Below are 13,956 nucleotides of genomic sequence, written 5' to 3' on the forward strand. Positions count from 1 at the left end.
CTCCACTACCCCTTAACAGGCCCCAGTGTGTGATGTTCCCCTTCCTGTGCCCATATGTTTTCATTGTTCAAATCCCACTTATGAGTGAGAACAGGCAGTGTTTGGTTTTCTGTTCTTGTGTTAGTTTGTTGAGAATGATGGTTTCCATCTTCATCCATGTCCATGCGAAGGACATGAACACATTCTTTTTTACGGCTACATAGTATTCCATGGTATATATGTGCCATATTTTCTTTATCTGGTCTAACATTGATGGGCATTTGGGTTGCTTCCAAGTGTTTCCTATTGTGAATAGTGCTGCAATAAGCATACCTGGGCATGTGTCTTTATAGTAGCATGATTTATAAATCCTTTGTGGATATATCCAGTAATGGGATTGCTGGGTCAAATGGTATTTGTGGTTCTAGATCCTTGAGGAATCACCACACTGTCTTCCACAATGGTTGAACTAACTTATACTACCACTAACAGTGTAAAAGAGTTCCTATTTCTCTGCATCCTCTCCAGCATCTGTTGTTTCCTGACTTTTTAATGATTGCCATTCTAACTGGCATGAGGTGGTATCTCATTGTGGTTTTGATTTCCATTTTTCTAATGACCAGTGATGATGAGCTTTTTTTTCATATGTTTGTTGACCACATAAATGTCTTCTTTTGAGAAGTGTCTGTTCATATCCTTTGCCCACTTTTTGATGGGGTTGTTTGTTTCTTCTTGCAAATTTGTTTAAGTTCTTTGTAGATTCTGTATGTTAGCCCTTTGTCAGATGGATAGATTGCAAAAATTTCTCCCAATCTATAGGTTGCCTGTTCACTCTGATGATAGTTACTTTTGCTGTGCAGAATCTCTTTAGTTTAATTAGATCCCATTTGTCAATTTTGATTTTTGTTGCAATTGCTTTTGGTGTTTTAGTCATGAAGTCTTTGTCCATGCCTATGTCCTGAACGGTATTACCTAGGTTTTCGTCTAGGGTTTTTATGGTTTTAGGTCTCACATTTAAATCTTTAATCCATCTTGAGTTAATTTTTGTGTAAGGTGTAAGGAAGGGGTCCACTTTCAGTTTTCTACATATGTCTAGTCAGTTTTCCTGGCACCATTTATTAAATAGGGAATTATTTCCCCATTGCTTGTTTTTGCCAGGTTTGTCAAAGAACAGACAGTTGTAAATGTGTGTGTTATTTCTGAGACCTCTGTTCTGTTCCATTAGTCTATATATTTGTTTTGGTACCAGTACCATGCTGTTTTTATTACTGTAGACTTGCAGTATAGTCTGAAATCAGGTAGTGTGATGCCTCTAGTTTTGTTCTTTTTGCTTAGGATTGTCTCAGCTATGCAGGCTCTTTTTTGGTTCCATATGAAATTTAGATTTTTCTAATTCTGTGAAGAAAGTCAATGGTAGCTTGATGGGAATAGCATGAATCTATAAATTACTTTGGGAAGAATGGCCATTTTCACTATATTGATTATCCCTATCTATGAGCATGGCGTGTTTTTCCATTTTTTGTGTGTCCTCTCTTATTTCCTTGAACAGCAGTTTGTAGTTCTCCTTGAAGAAGTCCTTCACATCCCTTGTAAGTTGTATTCCTAGGTATTTTATTCTCTTTTTAGCAATTGTAAATGGGAGTTGCTCATGATTTGGCTCTCTGTTTGTCTATTATTTGTGTATAGGAATACTTGTGATTTTTGACTTTGGTTTTGTATCCTGAGACCTTGCTGAAGTTGCTTACCAGGTTAAGGAGTTTGGGGGCTGAGACAATGGGGTTTTCTGAATATACAATCATGTCATCTGCAAACAGAGATAGTTTGACTTCCTCTCTTCCTATTTGAATACACTTTATTTCTTTCTCTTGCCTGATTGCCCTGGCCAGAACTTCCAATATTTTGTTGAATAAGAGTGGTGAGAGAGGGCATTCTTGTCTTGTGCCAGTTTTTAAAGGAAATGTTTCCAGTTTTTGCCCATTTAGTATGATATTGGCTGTGGGTTTGTCATAAATAGCTAATTATTTTGAGACATGTTCCTTCAATAACTAATTTATTGAATGGTTTTAACATGAAGGGGTGTTGAATTTTCTCAAAGGCCATTTCTACAACTATTGAGGTAATTATATGGTTTTTGTCATTGCTTCTGTTTATGTGATGGATTATGTTCATTGATTTGTGTATGTTGAACCAGCCTTGCATCCTAGGGATGAAGCCAACTTGATCATGGTGGATAAGCTTTTTAATGCTCAGATGGGTTCAGTATCCCTGTATTTTATTGAGGATTTTCACATTGATGTTCATCTGGGACTTTGGACTGAAATTTTTTGTTGTTGTTGTGTCTTTTGGTATCAGGATGATGCTGGCCTCATAAAATGAGTTAGGGAGGAGTCCCTCTTTTTTTATTGTTTGGAATAGTTTCAGAAGGAATAGTATCAGCTCCTCTTTGTACCTCTGGTAGAATTCTAGCTGTGAATCCATTTGATCCTGGGCTTTTTTTGGTAGGCCTTTAATTACTACCTCAATTTCAGAACTTGATATTGGTCTATTCAGGGATTCAATTTCTGCCTGATTTAGTCTCAGGAGGGTGTATGTGTCCAGGAATTTAGCCATTTCTTCTAGATTTTCTAGTTTATTTGTGTAGAGGTGTTTGTAGTATTCTCTGATTTTAGTTTGTTTTTCTATGTGACAAGTAGTGATTTCCCTTTTATTATTTTTTATTGTGTCCATGTAATTATTCTCTCTTTTCTTCTTTATTAGTCTGGATAGCAGTCTATCATCTATTTTCCTAATCTTTTCAAAAAACCAGCTCCTGGAGGGTGGAGCAAGATGGCCGAATAGGAACAGCTCCAGTCTCCAACTCCCAGCGTGAGCGACACAGAAGACCGGTGATTTCTGCATTTTCAACTGAGGTACTGGGGTCATCTCACTAGGGAGTGCCGGACAATCGGTGCTGGTCAGCTGCTGCAGCCTGACCAGCGAGAGCTGAAGCAGGGCGAGGCATCGCCTCACCTGGGAAGTGCAAGGGGGAAGGGAATCCCTTTTCCTAGCCAGGGGAACTGAGACACACAACACCTGGAAAATCGGGTAACTCCCACCCCAATACCGCGCTTTAAGCAAACGGGCACACCAGAAGAATATATCCCTCACCTGGCCGGGAGGGTCCCACGCCCACGGAGCCTCCTTCATTGCTAACACAGCAGTCTGCGGCGATCTAACTGCAAGGCAGCAGCGAGGCTGGGGGAGGGGCGCCCGCCATTGCTGAGGCTTAAGTAAGTAAACAAAGCCACTGGGAAGCTCGAACTGGGTGGAGCTCACAGCAGCTCAAGGAAACCTGCCTGTCTCTATAGACTCCACCTCTGGGGGTAAGGCTCAGCTAAAAAAACAACAGGGGAAGCAGCAGAGGCCTGAGCAGACGTGAACGACTCTGTCTGACAGCTTAGAAGAGAGCAGTAGATCTCCCAACACGGAGGTTGAGATCTGAGAACGGACAGACTGCCTGCTCAAGTGGGTCCCTGACCCCTGAGTAGCCTAACTGGGAGACATCCCCCACTAGGGGCAGTCTGACACCCCACACCTCAAGGGTGGAGTACACCCCTGAGAGGAAGCTACCGAAGTAAGAATCAGACAGGTACACTCGCTCTTCAGCAATATTCTATCTTCTGCAACCTCTGCTGCTGATACCCAGGCAAACAGGGTCTGGAGTGGACCTCAAGCAATCTCCAACAGACCTATAGCTGAGGGTCCTGACTGTCAGAAGGAAAACTAACAAACAGGAAGGACACCTATACCAAAACCCCATCAGTGCATCACCATCATCAAAGATCAGAGACAGATAAAACCACAAAGATGGGGAAAAAGCAGGGCAGAAAAGCTGGAAATTCAAAAAATAAGAGTGCATCTCCCCCTGCAAAGAAGCACAGCCCATCGCCAGCAATGGATCGAAGCTGGTCAGAGAATGACTTTGACGAGATGAGAGAAGAAGGCTTCAGTCCATCAAACTTCTCAGAGATAAAGGAGGAATTACGTACCCAGCGCAAGGAAACTAAAATTCTTGAAAAAAGAGTGGAAGAATTGACAGCTAGACTAATTAATGCAGAGAAGGTCATAAACGAAATGACAGAGATGAAAACCATGACACGAGAAATACCTGACAAATGCACAAGCTTCAGTAACCGACTCGATCAACTGGAAGAAAGAGTATCAGCGATTGAGGATCAAATGAGTGAAATGAAGTGAGAAGAGAAACCAAAAGAAAAAAGAAGAAAAAGAAATGAACAAAGCCTGCAAGAAGTATGGGATTATGTAAAAAGACCAAATCTACGTCTGATTGGGGTGCCTGAAAGTGAGGGGGAAAATGGAACCAAGTTGGAAAACACTCTTCAGGATATCATCCAGGACAACTTCCCCAACCTAGTAGGGCAGGCCAACATTCAAATTCAGGAAATACAGAGAACGCCACAAAGATACTCCTCCAGAAGAGCAACTCCAAGACACATAATTGCCAGATTCACCAAAGTTGAAATGAAGGAAAAAATCTTAAGGGCAGCCAGAGAGAAAGGTCGGGTTACCCACAAAGGGAAGCCCATCAGACTAACAGCAGATCTCTCGGCAGAAACTCTACAAGCCAGAAGAGAGTGGGGGCCAATATTCAACATTCTTAAAGAAAAGAATTTTAAACCCAGAATTTCATATCCAGCCAAACCAAGTTTCATAAGTGAAGGAGAAATAAAATCCTTTACAGATAAGCAAATGCTTAGAGATTTTATCACCACCAGGCCTGCCTTACAAGAGACCCTGAAGGAAGCCCTAAACATGGAAAGGAACAACCGGTACCAGCCATTGCAAAAACATGCCAAAATGTAAAGACCATCGAGGCTAGGAAGAAACTGCATGAAGTAACGAGCAAAATAACCAGTTAATATCATAATGGCAGGATCAAGTTCACACATAACAATATTAACCTTAAATGTAAATGGACTAAATGCTCCAATTAAAAGACACAGACTGGCAAACTGGATAAAGAGCCAAGACCCATCAGTCTGCTGTATTCAGGAGACCCATCTCACATGCAGAGACCTACATAGGCTCAAAATAAAGGGATGGAGGAAGATCTACCAAGCAAATGGAGAACAAAAAAAAGCAGGGGTTGCAATCCTAGTCTCTGATAAAACAGACTTTAAACCATCAAAGATCAAAAGAGACAAAGAAGGCCATTACATAATGGTAAAGGGATCAATTCAACAGGAAGAGCTAACTCTCCTAAATATATATGCACCCAATACAGGAGCACCCAGATTCATAAAGCAAGTCCTTAGAGACTTACAAAGAGACTTAGACTCCCATACAATAATAATGGGAGACTTCAACACTCCACTGTCAACATTAGACAGATCAACGAGACAGAAAGTTAACAAGGATATCCAGGAATTGAACTCATGTCTGCACCAAGCGGACCTAATAGACATCTATAGAACTCTCCACCCCAAATCAACAGAATATACATTCTTCTCAGCACCACATCACACTTACTCCAAAATTGACCACACAATTGGAAGTAAAGCACTCCTCAGCAAATGTAAAAGAACAGAAATTATAACAAACTGTCTCTCAGACCACAGTGCAATCAAACTAGAACTCAGGACTAAGAAACTCAATCAAAACCGCTCAACTACATGGAAACTGAATAACCTGCTCCTGAATGACTACTGGGTACATAACAAAATGAAGGCAGATATAAAGATGTTCTTTGAAACCAATGAGAACAAAGATACAACATACCAGAATCTCTGGGACACATTTAAAGCAGTGTGTAGAGGGAAATTTATAGCACTAAATGCCCACAAGAGAAAGCAGGGAAGATCTAAAATTGACACTCTAACATCACAATTAAAAGAACTAGAGAGGCAAGAGCAAACACATTCAAAAGCTAGCAGAAGGCAAGAAATAACTAAGATCAGAGCAGAACTGAAGGAGATAGAGACACAAAAAACCCTCCCAAAAATCAACGAATCCAGGAGTTGGTTTTTTGAAAAGATCAACAAAATTGACAGACCGCTAGCAAGACTAATAAAGAAGAAAAGAGAGAGGAATCAAATAGATGCAATAAAAAATGATAAAGGGGATATCACCACCGACCCCACAGAAATACAAACTACCATCAGAGAATACTATAAACACCTCTATGCAAATCAACTAGAAAATCTAGAAGAAATGGATAATTTCCTGGACACTTACACTCTCCCAAGACTAAACCAGGAAGAAGTTGAATCCCTGAATAGACCAATAGCAGGCTCTGAAATTGAGGCAACAATTAATAGCCTACCCACCAAAAAAATTCCTGGACCAGATGGATTCACAGCTGAATTCTACCAGAGGTACAAGGAGGAGCTGGTACCATTCCTTCTGAAACTATTCCAATCAATAGGAAAAGAGGGAATCCTCCCTAACTCATTTTATGAGGCCAATATCATCCTGATACCAAAGCCTGGCAGAGACACAACAAAAAAAGAGAATTGTAGACCAATATCCCTGATGAACATCGATGCAAAAATCCTCAATAAAATACTGCCAAACCGGATTCAGCAGCACATCAAAAAGCTTATCCACCATGATCAAGTGGGCTTCATCCCTGGGATGCAAGGCTGGTTCAACATTCGCAAATCAATAAACATAATCCAGCATATAAACAGAACCAAAGACAAGAACCACATGATTATCTCAATAGATGCAGAAAAGGCTTTTGACAAAATTCAATAGCCCTTCATGCTAAAAACGCTCAATAAATTCGGTATTGATGGAACTTATCTCAAAATAATAAGAGCTATTTATGACAAACCCACAGCTAATATCATACTGAATGGGCAAAAACTGGAAAAATTCCCTTTGAAAACTGGTACAAGACAGGGATGCCCTCTCTCACCACTCCTATTCAACATAGTGTTGGAAGTTCTGGCTAGGGCAATCAGGCAAGAGAAAGAAATCAAGGTATCCAGTTAGGAAAAGAAGAAGTCAAATTGTCCCTGTTTGCAGATGACATGATTGTATATTTAGAAAACCCCATCGTCTCAGCCCAAAAGCTCCTTAAGCTGATAAGCAACTTCAGCAAAGTCTCAGGATACAAAATTAATGTGCAAAAATCACAAGCATTCTTATACACCAGTAACAGACAAGCAGAGAGCCAAATCAGGAATGAACTTCCATTCACAATTGCTTCAAAGAGAATCAAATACCTAGGAATCCAACTTACAAGGGATGTAAAGGACCTCTTCAAGGAGAACTACAAACCACTGCTCAGTGAAATCAAAGAGGACACAAACAAATGGAAGAACATACCATGCTCATGGATACGAAGAATCAATATCGTGAAAATGGCCATACTGCCCAAGGTTATTTACAGATTCAATGCCATCCCCTCAAGCTACCAATGAGTTTCTTCACAGAATTGGAAAAAACTGCTTTAAAGTTCATATGGAAACAAAAAAGAGCCAAGACAATCCTAAGTCAAAAGGACAAAGCTGTAGGCGTCACGCTACCTGACTTCAAACTATACTACAAGGCTACAGTAACCAAAACAGCATGGTACTGGTACCAAAACAGAGATATAGACCAATGGAACAGAACAGAGTCCTCAGAAATAATACCACACATCTACAGCCATCTGATCTTTGACAAACCTGAGAGAAATAAGAAATGGGGAAAGGATTCCCTATTTAATAAATGGTGCTGGGAAAATTGGCTAGCCATAAGTAGAAAGCTGAAACTGGATCCTTTCCTTATTCCTTATACGAAGATTAATTCAAGATGGATTAGAGACTTAAATGTTAGACCTAATACCATAAAAACCCTAGAAGAATATCTAGGTAGTACCATTCAGGACATAGGCATGGGCAAGGACTTCATGTCTAAAACACCAAAAGCAACGGCAGCAAAAGCCAAAATGGAAAAATGGGATCTAATTAAATTAAAGAGCTTCTGCACAGCAAAAGAAACTACCATCAGAGTGAACAGGCAACCTACAGAATGGGAGAAAATGTTTGCAATCTACTCATCTGACAAAGGGCTAATATCCAGAATCTACAAAGAACTCAAACAAATTTACAAGAAAAAAACAAACAACCCCATCAAAAAGTGGGCAAAGGATATGAACAGACATTTCTCAAAAGAAGACATTCATACAGCCAACAGACACATGAAAAAATGCTCATCATCACTCGCCATCAGAGAAATGCAAATCAAAACCACAATGAGATACCATCTCACACCAGTTAGAACGGCAATCATTAAAAAATCAGGAAACAACAGGTGTTGGAGAGGATATGAAGAAATAGGAACACTTTTACACTGTTGGTGGGATTGTAAACTAGTTCAACCATTATGGAAAACAGTATGGCAATTCCTCAAGGATCTAGAACTAGATGTACCATATGACCCAGCCATCCCACTACTGGGTATATACCCAAAGGATTATGAATTATTCTACTACAAAGACACATGCACACGTATGTTTATTGCAGCACTATTCACAATAGCAAAGACTTGGAATCAACCCAAATATCCATCTGTGACAGACTGGATTAAGAAAATGTGGCACATATACACCATGGAATACTATGCAGCCATAAAAAGGATGAGTTCTTGTCCTTTGTAGGGACATGGATGCAGCTGGAAACCATCATTCTTAGCAAACTATCACAAGAAGAGAAAATCAAACACCGCATGTTCTCACTCATAGGTGGGAACTGAACAATGAGATCACTTGGACTCAGGAAGGGGAACATCACACACTGGGGCCTATCATGGGGAGGGGGGAGGAGGGAGGGCTTGCATTGGGGAGTTATACATGATATAAATGATGAATTGATGGGTGCTGACGAGTTGATGGGTGCAGCACAGCAACATGGCACAAATATACATATGTAACAAACCTGCACGTTATGCACATGTACCCTAGAACTTAAAGTATAAAAAAAAAAAAAAAAAAAAAACAGCTCCTGGATTCATTGATTTTTTTGAAAGTTTTTTTTTTGTGTGTGTGTGTCTCAGTTTTACTCTGATCTTAGTTATGTCTTGTCTTCTGCTAGCTTCTGAATTTGTTTGCTCTTGCTTCTCTAGTTCTTTTAATTATGTTGTCAGGGTATCAACTTTAGATCTTTCCCGCTTTCTCTTGTGGGCATTTAGTGCTACAAATTTCCCTCTAAACACGGCTTTAGCTGTGTCCCACAGATTCTGGTACATTGTGTTTTTTGTCTTCATTGGTTTCAAAGAACTTACTTAGTTCTGCCTTAATTTCATTATTTACCCAGTAGTCACTCAGGAGCAGGTTGTTCAGTTTCCATGTAGTTGTGTGGTTTTGGGTGAGTTTATTAACCCTGAGTTCTAACTTGATTGCACTGTGGTCTGAGAGACAGTTTGCTATGATTTCCATTCTTTTGCATTTCCTGAGGAGTGTTTTACTTCCAATTATGTGGTCAATTTTAGAATAAGTGCTATGTGATGTTGAAAAGAATGCATATTCTGTTGATTTGGGGTGGAGAGTTCTGTAGATGTCTATTAGGTCTGCTTGGTCCAGAGCTGAGTTCAATTCTTGGATATGCTTGTTAACCTTCTGTCTCATTGATCTGTCCAATATTGACAGTGGGGTGTTAAAGTCTCCCATTAGTATTGTGTGGGAGTCTAAGTCCCTTTGTAGGTGTCTAAGGACTTTATGAATCTGGGTGCTCCTGTATTGGGTGCATATACATTTAGGATAGTTAGTTCTTCTTGTTGCATTGATCCCTTTACCAATATAATGCCCTTCTTTGTCTTTTTTTATCTTTTTTGGCTTAAAGTCTGTTTTATCAGAGATGAGGATTGCAACCCCTGCTTTTTGTTTTTGTTTGTTTTGTTGTTGTTATTGGTGTTGTTGTTGTTTTGCTTTCCATTTGCTTGGTAAATCTTCCTCCATTTCTTTATTTTGAGCCTATGTGTGTCTTTTCACATAAGATGGATCTCCTGAATACAGCACACCTACGGGTCTTGACTCTTTGTCCAATTTGCCTGTCTGTGCCTTTTAATTGAAGCATTTAGCCCGTTTACATTTAAGGTTCATATCATTGTGTGTGAAACTGATCCTGTCATTATGATGATACCTGGTTATTTTGTCCCTTAGTTGATGCAGTTTCTTCATGGTGTTGATGGTCTTTACATTTTAGTTTGTTTTTGCAGTGTCTAGTACTGGTTTTTCCTTTCTGTATTTAGTATAGGTATTCTGGTTTCTGGAATTTTCAGCTTTTTTGTGCTGTTTTTTTCCTCATCTCCATGGATTTATCCACCTTTGGTCTTTGATGTTGGTGGAGTTTTTGTGTGGTTGTCATTTTTGTTGAGGTTGATGCTATTACTTTCTGATTATTGTTTTCCTTCTAACAGTCAGGACCTTCTTCTGCAGGTCTGCTGGAGTTTGCTGGGGGTCCACTTCAGACCCTGTTTGCCTGGGTATTACTAGCAGAGGCCGCAGAACAGCCCAGATTGCTGCCTTCTCCTTCCTCTGGAAACTTCCTCCCAGAGGGGCGCCTACCAGATGCCAGCTGGAGCTCTCCTGTATGAGTTATCTCTCCATCAGGAGGCATGGGGGTCAGGGACCCACTTGAGGAGGCAGTCTGTCCCTTAGCAGAGCTTGAGCACTGTGCTGGGAGTTCCACCACTCTCTTCAGAGTAGACAGGAAGGAACGTTTAAGTCTGCTGAAGCTGTGCCCACAGCCACCCCTTGCCCCAGGTGCTCATTCCCAGGGAGATGGGAGTTTTATCTATAAGCCCCTGACTGGGGCTGCTGCTTTTCTTTCAGAGACACCCTGCCCAGAGAGGATGAATCTAGATAGGCAGTCTGGCTACAGGGGCTTTGGCGAGCTGCGGTCGGCTCTGTCCAGTCCTAAATTCCAGGCACTTTTGTTTACACTGTGAGGTGAAAACCTCCGACTCAAGCCTCAGTAATGGCAGATATCCTCTCTCCAACAGTCTCGAGTGTCCAGGTCGACTTCAGACTGCTGTGCTGGCAGCGAGAATTTCAATCTAGTGGATTTTAGCTTGCTGAGCTCCATGAGGGTCATATCTGCTGAGCAAGGCCATTTGCCTCCCTGGCTTCAGCCCCCTTTCCAAGGGAGTGAACGGTTCTGTCTTACTGGGGTTTCAGGTGCCACTGGGGTATGAAAAACAAACTCCTGCAACTATCTCAGTGTCTGCCCAAATGGCCACGCAGTTTTGTGCTTGAAACCCAGGGCCCTTGTGATGTAGGCACCCAAGGGAATCTCCTGCTCTGCGATTTTCAAAGACCATGGGAAAAGCACAGTATCTGGGCCAGATAGCACTGTCCCTCAAGGCACAGTCCCTCATGATTTCCCTTGGGTAGGGGAGGGAGTTCTCCAACCTCTTGCACTTCCCTGGTGAGGCAACACCCCACCCACCCTGCTTCTGCTTGCCCTCTGTGGTCTGTACCCACTGTCCAACCAGTCTCAGTGAGATGAACTGGGTATCTGAATTGGAAATGCAGAAATCACCTGCCTTCTGCATTAGTCTCACTGGGAGCTATAGACCAGAGCTGTTCCTATTCGGCCATCTTGCCCAGGGGACCCTCTGATGAAATTCTTATCAGGACTCAGGCAAATGATCCTTTTGATATTAAACTGATCTAAAAAAATACTATTTCTTTTAAAACTCTTAATGTCACCCATAATGGAATAGTGTGAAGTGTTGAACCATGGTGCAGAAAGTGCTTGTTGTTAAGTTACAATGTATTCTTATATTCTAAAGGGGCTTAAGTTTCACCATAACATTTATTGGCTGTGCTGTTCTGGGAAAATAACTACACATTTTTGAGCTTCACTTTCTTTCCAACTGGAAATTATATATTTCAAATGGTGAAAAATGTACTAATATTACCTGTACCCCACAGAAAATACAGCTATTTTATTTGCAAGATGCCATCAAGTATAAGATTCATGATTATTTCAGAGATAATACAAAATAAAATTGTAAAATCGATAAAATATGGCAATACAAATGAGATGAGGGTACAAAATAAGGCAATACATGTTAAAATGGCTTATAAACTAAATCTATAGGATATTAATTTTATACCCATAATCTTATATTTTAATATATATCTCCATAGATTGTTCTCTAAGATGCTTCATATATGAACTTTATGTCTCCCCAAAGACATGACAAACCATTTCATGGAACATAATGTTTTGGTACTGACAATGCCTAGCATAACAGTGCAACAACTACATACCATTCATTCACATTTCAGATTCTGTGGAAAAAGTTAAAAGAACTGTAATGCTTACCTAAGCCTTACTACTTGGATATCTTGTATTATTAAAAAACAAAAAATGTTGCTACCCAATTTGATGTTCAACTGAAGCATTATGAATGAACAATAACCATGTTACATCTCAATGTTTAATTCTATCCCATATTTGTTCTGGGGAAACTGTATTGTGCTTTTAACTGTTGAGATGCACTTCTCTATTTGTTTTGTGTATTTCTCATTTCTAGCAAAATGAGACACTGACTGCTCTTTGCTCTACATTATATTTTTCAGAGTGTTCATACAGCAAAGATCATTAGAATATAGAAATATAGTCTCTCTCTCTTGAGGAGAAGACAGGTTTGCTTCAAGTCTTGGAAGATAAAAATAATGACTCCTTTTCTCCAGAACAGAGAGAAGGCATGCTTACTGTTCAGTGTAATAAAGATAATGTCTCTGTGATGGTTAAGTTTATGTCAGCTTAACAGGGTTAAGGGATGCCTGGATAGCTGATAAAACATTATTTTTGAGTGTGTCTGTGAAGGTGTTTCTGGAAGAGATTAGCATTTGAATTGCTAAACTGAGTGTGGAAGATCTATCTTCACAAATGTAGGTGGGCATTATATAATTCATTGATAGGTTGAATACAACAAAAAGGCAGAGGAGGGGCTAATTTCTTCTTTAGTTGATACATCCATCTTCTCCTATCCATGAACATCAGAGTTTCTGGTTCTTGGGCCTTCGTACGCCAGGACTTACACTAGTGGCCTTGAAGTTGTCCAGCCTTTGGCCTTGTACTGAAACACACCACAGATTTTTGTATTCTCCAGCTTGCAGACAGCTTATATTAGGACTTCCTGGCCTCCCTAATTATGTGAGTCTATTCCAAATAATCTCTGCTCATTTACCTATATATCCTACTGGCTCTGTTTCTCTGGAGAGCACTGATTAGTACAGTCTCTATCCAGAAGACAGAGTAGCAAGCTTCAGGTCCCCTAAGGTCAGGGTTTCTTTGCTACATGCAACTATTATGTGTGCATTTGTCACCTGGCTCTCTCTGTGTTGCCCTATGGGAATTGGGGATTTGGAAAATGTGCAAAATGCTAAGACTGTGTCTCTTGCTGTTGCTGTAAGTAATAAACTATCCTTAACCTCTGACCCATTAGTCTTGTTTTTTCTATAACCATTCATGAAACTATGGCAGATGAATTTGTTAGACTGCAAATATAGTAAACATTTTTTATTCTTTGCAGTTGTTAAAATTTTAATTCTCCAATTTTTACAATGAATTTAATGTGATTTATGTCTCAAAAACAAATTTGCACCTAAATTAGGTAACTAGAATTGCAGTTAGAGAAGATAGGGTTAAAAAAAATGTTTTGAAGGTTTCCTCTCTTAGGCTTTTAAAAACAAGAATAATTATTACAATTAAAAAAAAAAACTCATTTGGAATGTACTGTTGTTTCCTTTGGTAAAGTATATGGCACACCTGGGAGACAAAACTGATCCCTTTTTCTTTGCAGCAAACAATACAGTTGAATTTGTCTGCTGTCACTTCTATCTTTAGATAAAAACTCCTAATGTCCCTCTATGACAAATATTACATGTCTTTTTAAGATTTCATAGCCACAATTATCTTGTGTTTTCCATAGGGCTTTGTTTTGTTTTGCTTTTTCCTAAAAACAGCTAAATAT

Source organism: Rhinopithecus roxellana, chromosome 18, assembly GCF_007565055.1.
Source record: "Rhinopithecus roxellana isolate Shanxi Qingling chromosome 18, ASM756505v1, whole genome shotgun sequence".
In the NCBI taxonomy this organism is placed as follows: Eukaryota; Metazoa; Chordata; class Mammalia; order Primates; family Cercopithecidae; genus Rhinopithecus; species Rhinopithecus roxellana.